This window comes from Rhinopithecus roxellana, chromosome 20 (assembly GCF_007565055.1).
Source record: "Rhinopithecus roxellana isolate Shanxi Qingling chromosome 20, ASM756505v1, whole genome shotgun sequence".
NCBI lineage: Eukaryota > Metazoa > Chordata > Mammalia > Primates > Cercopithecidae > Rhinopithecus > Rhinopithecus roxellana.
The window spans coordinates 9,790,180-9,799,757 of NC_044568.1; positions in this window are offsets into that span (position 1 = coordinate 9,790,180).

A 9,578-nucleotide genomic window follows, 5' to 3' on the forward strand; every position below is an offset into this window, starting at 1 on the left:
AAATATATATATAATATATATTTATATATATAAATATTCATATGCAATATATATATATTATTTTTAATATATTATATATATTTATATATAGCCGAGCATGGGGGTTCACCTGTAGTCCCAGCTACTTAGGAGGCTGAGGTGGGAGGATTGCTTGAGCTCAGGAGTTCAAGGTTGCAGTGAGCCACGATCACAACACTGCACTCCATCCTGGGCAACTAAGCAAGACCCTGCCTCCTTTTTTTTTTTTTAAACTCTACTTCTCTCCAGCAGAGACCCTGTCTCTATAAAGCAAAACCTAACATTTGTAGCATCCTAAAGGCTCCTCATGTCCCTCCAAGTTACTACCCTACCACAAGAGTAACCACTAGTTCAATTTATTTTTCTTCCTTTATTTTCTGGTAGAGATGGGAGTCTTGAACTCCTAGCCTCAAACAATCCTCCCACCACAGCCTCCCAAGTAGCTGGGACTACAGTTGTGAGCCACCATGCCCACCATGTAGTTGTAACATTTATTTATTTTATTTTATTTTATTTTTATTTATTTATTTATTGAGATGGAGTTCTGGTCTTATTGCTCAGGCTGGAGTGCAATGGCGTGATCTCGGCTCACTGCAACCTCCACCTCCCGGGTTCAAGTGATTCTCCTGCCTCAGCCTCCCGAGTAGCTGGGATTACAGGCATGTGCTACACCCGGCTAATTTTGTATTTTCATTAGAGACAGGGCTTCTCCATGTTGGTCAGGCTGGTCTCGAACTCCCGACCTCAGGTGATCCACCCATCTCAGCTTCCCAAAGTGCTGGGATTACAGGCATGAGCCACCGCACCCAGCCTGTAATATGTATTTATTTATTTATTTTTGAGACAGAGTCTAGGCTGGAGTACAGCAGCATAATCTTGGCTCACTGCAACCTCTGCCTCCCCGGTTCAAGGGATTCTCACACCTTAGCCTCCTGAGTAGCTGGGATTACGGGTGCACGCCACCATGCCCAGCTAATTTTTGTATTTTTAGTAGAAACGCAGTTTTGCCATGTTGGCCAGGCTGGCCTGGGCAACATAGCGAGACCATCACCATCTCTACAAAAATTTTTCTTTTTTTTTTTTAAGACACAGTCTTGCTTTTTCGGGCAGACTGGAGTGCAGTCGCATGATCTTAGCTCACTGCAACCTCCGCCTCCCAGGTTCAAGCATTCTCCTGCCTCAGCCTCCCAAGTAGCTAGGATTACAGGCTCGAGCCACCACACCGGGCTGATTTTTTGTATTTTTGTTAGAGATGGGATTTTGCCATGTTGGCCAGGCTGGTCTCAAACTCCTGACCTCAAGTGATCTGCCCACCTCGGCCTCCCAAAGTGTTGGCATTACAGGCATGAGCCACTGCACCCAGCCCAAAAGTTGTTTCTTAATTACCTGGGTGTGGTGGCATGTGCCTGTGGTGTTAGCTAGTTGGGAGGCTGAGGTGGCAGGATCGCTTGAGCCTGGGAGGTCAAGGCTGCAGTGAGCCATAATCACGCCAATGCACCCAGCCTGGGTGACCGAGCCAGACTCTGTCTCAAGAGAGAAAAAAAAAAAGGCATGTGTTAGCTCTGATGGACTGACAACCGAATTATCTACATTCTCCTCAATTTCTGCCCCTGGGTCTCTGTATGTGCAGTGATGACCGACGCACAGTCTTCCTTCCCGACTCCCTTTCCTTAAAGTCACATTGTTCATCATCTTCTCTGGGAAGCATTCTCCTGTAGCTCTGCAATGTGCCCTTTTGGGAACCTGTACGTAAGTTGAATTGAGCATTTATCTCATTGTGTTCGTGTATTTCATTGTCTCTGAAGACAAGGACTCTCACTGTCTTGTCCACCACAGTGTTTTTGTGTCTGGCTCATGGCTGGAGTTCAACAAATGTACTGAACAAAAAAAATAGACACCTCAGCCCATATTTAGAGCCCTCCTGCTTCCCCCACAAAAAAATACCCTCAATGTCCCATGTTTAGGCCTTGCTCTTTCTCTAAAGGAAAGGTCACAGTGGTGTGAATCTGTTTTTTGTCTCTTAGACCTCCCTGCCCCAACATTGCCACCCTAGCCGTATTGATTTCCAGACATCTCTATCTGGAAATTTTTTATTTTTATTTTTTAGAGACAGGGTCTTTTTCTGTTGCCCAGGCTGGAGTGCAGTGGCTCCATAAACAGCTCATTGCAGCCTTGACCTACTGGGCTCAAGCGATCCTCCTGCCTCAGCCTCTGGAGTAGCTGGGACTCCAGGTGCAGGCCACCATCCCCAGCTGGACTCGCTTTCTGAATGTTGCCTAGATCTGTCCTCCACATGAAAGTATAGGATGCCAGGAATCACCTTTAGACAAGCTGGCAGCTGCCCAGCCCAACTTCCTCTTCATCTGAGCCATCTGTTCTCACAGACACCATCATTTTCTATTTTTTTTCAGCTGTGACAGCAGCATTCAAAACGACTTTAAGGATTATGTCTGCAAAGCAGACTTTGCACCTCTCCTGCAAATGGCCCATCCTCTAAAATATCTGTACTGTAATTGCAAGTGGGTACTTTCAAAATTCAGATATTCCATTTTATTTAATGCTGAAACACTAGTACCTACATTTGTTGGTGATGATTAAGTCTGGGTCAAATCAAGACAAAGAAAACATATGGTAATTTGAACAAGGAAAGGTTTAATATTTTTAAAAAATCAACAATAGCCAGGCACAGTGGCTCATGCCTGCATTCCCAGCGCTTTGGGAGACGCAGGTGGGCGAATCATGAGGTCAGGAGATTGAGACCATCCTGGCTAACATGGTGAAAAACCCATCTCTACTAAAAATACAAAAAATTAGCCGGGCGTGGCGGCAGGCACCTGTAGTCCCAGCTACTCAGGAGGCTGAGGCAGGAGAATCTGTTGAACCTGTGAGGCAGAGGTTGCAGTGAGCTGAGATCGCGCCACTGCACTCCAGCCTGGGTGACAGAGTGAGACTCCATCTCAATAAAAATAAAAAATAAAAAATAAAAAAATCACAATAACAGAGGATTAGGGAAATGAAGGTTTAGATTGTGTATTATTTTTCTAGAACTGACATAACAAATTACCACAGATTCATTCAAGAGGGCTCAGTCTCACCCCATCTCCCAGACTGGAATGCAATGGTAAAGTCATAGCTCACTGCAGCCTCAAACTCCTGAGCTCAAGCGATTCTCCCACCACCACCATGCCCAGCTATTTGATTTTATTTTTTTGTAAAGATGGGGTCTTGCTTTGTTGCCCAGGCTGGTCTCAAACTCTTTGCTTCAGGTGATCCTCCTGCCTCAGCCTCCCAAAGTGCTGGGATGACAGATGTGAGCCACCCTGCCTGGCAAGAATCCTTCCTTGCCTCTTCCTAGCTTTTGGTGGCTGCCGGCAATCTTTGGCATTCCTTGGCTTGCAGACGCCACACTCCAATCCCCGCCTCTGTTGCTACACGGCACTCTCCCCATGTGCGTCTGTGCCTGTCTTCACATAACATTCTCCTTTCTATGTGTCTGTGTCCAAATTTCCCTCTTCTTGCAAGGACACCAGTCATTATATTACAGCCCATCCTAATCCAGTATGATCTTGATTACATCTGCAGACTCTATTTCCTAATAAGGTCATGGCTGGGTGTGGTGGATCATGCCTGTAATCCCAGCACTTTAGGAGGCCAAGGCAGGAGCATTGCTTGAGCTCAGGAGTTCAAGACCAGCCTGGGCTTTAGTGAGACCTCATCTATACTAAAAAAAAAGAAATTAAAAATTACTTTGGGAGGCCAAGGCAGGTGGATCACGAGGTCAAGAGATTGAGACCATCCTGGTCAACATGGTGAAACCCAAACCCCGTCTCTACTAAAAATACAAAAATTAGCTGGGCATGGTGGTATGTGCCTATAGTCCCAGCTACTTGGGAGGCTGAGGCAGGAGAATCACTTGAACCCGGGAGGTGGAGGTTGCAGTGAGGCAAGGTCATGCTATTGCACTCCAGCCTGGCGACAGAGTGAGATTCCATCTCAAAATAAATAAATAAATAAAAATAAAAATTAGCAGAGTGTGGAGGTATGTGACTGTAGGTCCCAGCTACTCAGGAGGCTGAGGCAGGAGGACTGCTTGAACCCAGGGGGCCAGGGCTGCAGTGAGCCAAGATCCAGCCACTGCACTGCAGCCTGCATAACAGAGCAAGATCCTGTGTCAAACAACAACAGCAACAACAACAACAACAACAAAATAAGGTCACATTCAGAGGAAGTGAAAGGTTCAAGATTTGAAAATATCTTTGGTGGGGTCGGGGAAGGTGGGGAGACAAAATTCTGCCCACTACAGATAATAAGAAATAAACAGAATTCTAAGGAAAAAAAAATGCAAGAAGAGCAGATATTAGGTTGGCACAAAAGTAATCGCGGTTTTGCCATTACTTTTAATGGCAAAAATCACAATTATTTTTGCACCAACCTAATACAAGGAGCAGCCATGACTCCTCTCAGGCTGAGACAGGGCATACAAGAAAAAGCCTCCTGGCTCATGCTTGTAATCCCAGCACTTTGGGAGGCCATAGTGGGTGGATCATTTGAGGTCAGGACTTCGAGACCAGCCTGGTCAAAATGGTGAAACCCCATCTCTACTAAAAATACAAAAATTAGCCGGGTGTGGCGGCACGCGCCCATAATCCCAGCTACTTGGGAGACTGAGGCAGAATTGCTTGAGCCTGGGAGACAGAGGATGTGGTGAGCCGATATCGGGCCACTGCACTCCAGTCTGGATGACAGAATGAGACCCTGTCTCACCAAAAAATAAAAGAAAAAGAAAAAGCCTCCTTCCTTCCTGAGATCCAGAAGTTTTTGGGGAGGGCACAGAAGTACAGAAGCCGCTGGAGTGCCAGTCTGGTGGAAATTGCTGGAAATCCACCCTCTTGGGTGCCAGGGAAAGCTGTTCATGGGCAGGTGTCTCTGCAGAGGGACTCCACTGCAAAACCGTCCAGAGGGCACCTGGGAGAGCTGCTGACCCTGGGGTTCTGCTGGCCACCCTGCCCTGCAGAAGCAGGAAGCTGGGAACCCACTTGTGCTGCAGGAGCCTCCCAGGAGGGTCTGCCGAACCCGGAAGCAAAACCCTTTCTTCCTACAATGTCTCTCCAGCCATCTATTGACAAAACTTAGCATGATGCTGGCTGGCTTAAAAAATATATATTTAAAGGGTCCAGACCCATTTTCACAGAGCAGGAAAAAATGAATTTGGAGCTGAAGATAATAAATTGATAAGTGGTACAGTGACACACTGTTTCAGATTTTAATAGGCCGCTCACCTCATCTTTGCCCTCCAATCCTCCCTTCTCCCTTCTGGAACTTCTCACCTCAGCCCTATCATTTTACCACTCAGCTCTTCCAAACCTGACCCCTGCCTACCACTGCTCCACCAAATAAAGGGGGCAATGACAGAATCGGTGACAGGTGGCTCTTGACACTAGGAAAGAGGAGGTAGACCATGGACAAGATCAGTTTTCTCAGATCAAAAAACCAAAACAAAACAAAATTTAAAAACTGGCCGGGCACTGTGGTTCATGCCTGTAATTCCAGCACTTTGGGAGGCTGAGGTGGAAGGATGGCTTGAGGCCAGGAGTTTGAGGATGCAGTGAGCTATGATCACACCACAGCACTCCAGCCTGGGTAACAAAGCAAAACCCCATCTCTAAAAATAAACACTTACAAAAAAAACTTAGGTGGGAGCAGTGGCTCACACATGTAATCCTAGCACTTTGGGAGGCTGAGGCCGGCAGATCAGTTGAGGCCAGGAGTTTGAGACTAGCCTAACCAACATGGTAAAACCCTGTCTCTACTAAAAATACAAAAAATAGGCCGGGCACGGTGGCTCACGCCTGTAATCCCAGGGCTTTGGGAGGCCGAGGTGGGCGGATCACAAGGTCAAGAGATGGAGACCATCCTGGCCAATATGGTGAAACCCCATCTCTACTAAAAATACAAAACTTAGCTGGGTGTGGTGGCGGGCACCTGTAGTCCTAGCTGCTTGGGAGGCTGAGGTAGAAGAATCGCTTGAACCCAGGAGACAGAGGTTGCAGTGAGCTGAGATTGCACCACTACACTCCAGCCTGGGCGACAGAGTGAGACTCCGTCTAAAAAAAAATACAAAAAAAATGCCAGGTGCGGTGGCTCACGCCTGTAATCCCAGCACTTTCGGAGGCCGAGGCAGGCGGATCACGAGGTCAGGAGACTGAGACCATCCTGGCTAACACGGTGAAACCCCGTCTCTACTAAAAATACAAAAAAGTAGCCGGGAGTGGTGGCGGATGCCTGTAGTCCCAGTTACTTGGGAGGCTGAGGCAGGAGAATGGCGCGAACCCGGGAGGCAGAGCTTGCAGTGAGCCGAGATCTCGCCACTGCACTCCAGCCTGGGCAACAGAGCAAGACGCGGTCTCAAAAAAAAAAAAAAAAAAAAAAAAAAAAAAAAAAAAAAATTAGCCACAGTCTCAAAAAAAAAAAAAAAAAAAAAAGTTAGCCGCAGTCTCAAAAAAAAAAAAAAAAAAAAAAAAAATTAGCCAGGTGTGGAGGCATGTGCCTATAGTCCCAGCTACCTGGGAGCATGAGAATCACCCGAATTTGGGAGGCAGAGGTTCCAGTGAGCTGAGATTGAGCCACTGCACTCCAGCCTGCAGGACAGAACAAGATTCTCTCTCAAAAAAAAAAAAAAAAATGTAGTGACCTGAGGTAGCTGGCCAAAGTAGAGGAGCCCCTGGGGGAAGTCTAGAAAGCTCCTCATCAGGAGAGTTAAACTGGCAGGAATGTGCTGAAAGTTGGCTGAACCAAGTACTTCAGGGTGGAGAGGGACTGAAGCTGAGGAAAGCAGCAGACCCAGTGATAATCTTGCACACAGGAATATAAATGCAGTGATATAAACTCTAAACTCTCAGGATGGCAGGCATGGTGGCTCATGCCTGTGATCCCAGCACTTTGGGATGCTGAGGCAGGAGGATCTCTTGATCCCAGGAGTTTGAGACCAGCCTGGGCAACATAACAAGACCTTGTCTATACTAAAAATTAAAAATATACATATATATATATATCACTGGCGGAGCATGGTGGCTCATGCCTGTAATCCCGGCACTTTGGGAGGCCAAGGCGGGCAGATCCCCTGAGTTCAGGGGTTCAAGACCAGGCTGGCCAGCATGGCAAAATCCTGTCGCTACTAAAAATACAAAAATTAGCTGGGCATTGTGGTGCATGCCTGTAATCCCAGCTACTCGGGAGGCTGAGGCAGGAGAATCACTTGAACCTGGGAGGCAGAGGTTGCAGTGAGTTGAGATTGCACCACTGCACTCCAGCCTGGGTGACAGAGCAAGACTCTGTCTCAAAAAATAAAAAATAAAAAAATTAGCTGAGAGTGGCAGTGCACACCTGTGATCCCAGCTACTTGGGAGGCTGAGGTGGGAGGATCACTTGAGCCCAGGAGGTCAAGGCTGCAGTAAGCCATGATCGCACCACTGTACTGCAGCCTGGGTGACAGACCAAGACTTTGTCTAAGAAAGGAAAAAAGAAAGATGGGCCACCCACAGTCGAAACGGACCCTGAGTGTCTGAATAATGACACACCGAAGTGCACCAACGGCCACACCAGCAGCCCCACTGGAGGCTGTGTGGGGCCCTCTTGCTACTGCATCAGCAGCATACACTGGGGTACACCCCACAGTATGTCCACCACCAGTGTAGGGAGTGGGCAAAGTAGAAGTTGTTGAAATGGAAAGTCACAAAAAGAGCAGAGGTGAGACCGCAAGACCATGAGGGCTCACATTTGCTGGCCTGGGCTAAGGGCCAAGACTGCCACAGTCTACCTTAGATTTCCATTTGATGAATTCTAGCACCCCAAGTTAGGGTCACACGGGTGGGCTCCCTACCAAATACTCAGGTCCAGGGCTTTTCTTTGGACTACATCTTTTGCCCTTGGTGTCACTGACTTCAAGAGACCTAGAGAATCAAAACTCAGATTAGGGTCCGGCATGGTGGTTCATGCCTGTAATCCCAGCACTTTGGGAGGCCAAGGCAGGCGATCACTTGAAGCCAGGAGTTCGAGACCAGCCTGGCCAACATGGCGAAACCCCGTCTCTACTAAAAATACAAAAAACTAGCCAGCCATGGTGGTTAGCACCTGTAGTCCCAGGTACTTGGGAGGCTGAGGCATGAGAATCACTTGAACCCAGGAGGCGGAGGTTGCAGTGAGCTGAGATGGCGCCACTGCACTCCAGCCTGGGTGACAGAGAATCTCAAAAACAAAAAACAAACAAACAAAAAATACCTAAAAACTCAGGTTAGGCCTGCTCTGCTTTTGAAGGTTTTTCCTGCCCTGGGGCCTGAAAAGCACTTGTGGGGCTTAGCTCCTAATTTGGCAAGGTTGGAAGAATCTCCAAGCACTCACAGCTGAATGAAACATCACTGTACCTCTTCAGGCACCATACTGCCAGGCCTGATCCAGAGGGAGACAGAACACTTCTACGTGGAAGACCCACAGCCTGATCCCACCAGAAGTCTGAATGTGTTTCCAGAGGACCCAGTGGATCTCCTGTTAGAGAGATGCTGTAGTCCTGGAAGAACGTCTCCCTGACTGAGTCCTTAGGGACAGAGCTGGGGAGCCTCCATTTCCCACATAAGCTCTTTCCATTTCATTTCCATTTCCTGATTATGCTCTTTCCATATCATCCCTTGTTTGTCTGTTTTGAGACAGGGTCTCTGTCGCCCAGGCTAGAGTGCAGTGGCGCAATCATAGCTCACTGCAGCTGCGACTTCCCAGGCTTAAGAGAGCCTCCCACCTCAGCCTCCTGAGTAGCTGGGACTACAGGCTTAACGCCACCATACTCGGCTCATTTTTTGTTTTTTGTTTTTGTAGAGATGGGGGTCTTGCCATGTTGCCCAGGCTGGTCTTGAACTCCTGGCCTGAAGTGATCTGCTATCCTCTGCCTCCCAAAGTGCTGGGATAACAAGGTGTGAGCCACCACACCCGGCCCTGTTTTATCACTTTCTTCACTCAATCCCCTGAGAAAGAATTATGACACCTAGACCAGGAAGCACCTCTGCACCTTATCTCGGACCCAGGATTCTAGGCTTCACGGTCTCTCGTTCTGTTAAGAAAACAAGATAAGGACTGGGGCTGAGCACTCACGCCTGTAATCCCAGCACTTTGGGACGCTGAGGCGGGAAGACTACTTGAGCCCAGGTGTTCAAGACCAGCCTGGGCAACATAGCGAGATCCTGCCTCAAATTAAAAAAAAAGAAAAGAAGGACTGGTTTGGATCGGGAATCTGGGGAAGGAGAACTAGCGCAGACACGGGCTTTGGTTAAGCGGTCAGGTCACCTTCACAGTGCTGTAAGAAGCCACTACATGCCCACTACATGCCCACTTCCTCCCCACCAATAGCCCAGTTCCCGGTAAAGGGTCCATGACGCAGCTCCTCCAAGCAACAGCGTCTCACCCTGATCCCTTACTCCTCAGGACTATTTACACCTCCCCCATCATGAAAGCCCCTTTTGAGAGAGTGGTTCCTGAGAGCCGGGCCCCACGAGCAAGCCAAGCTATATTCTTGG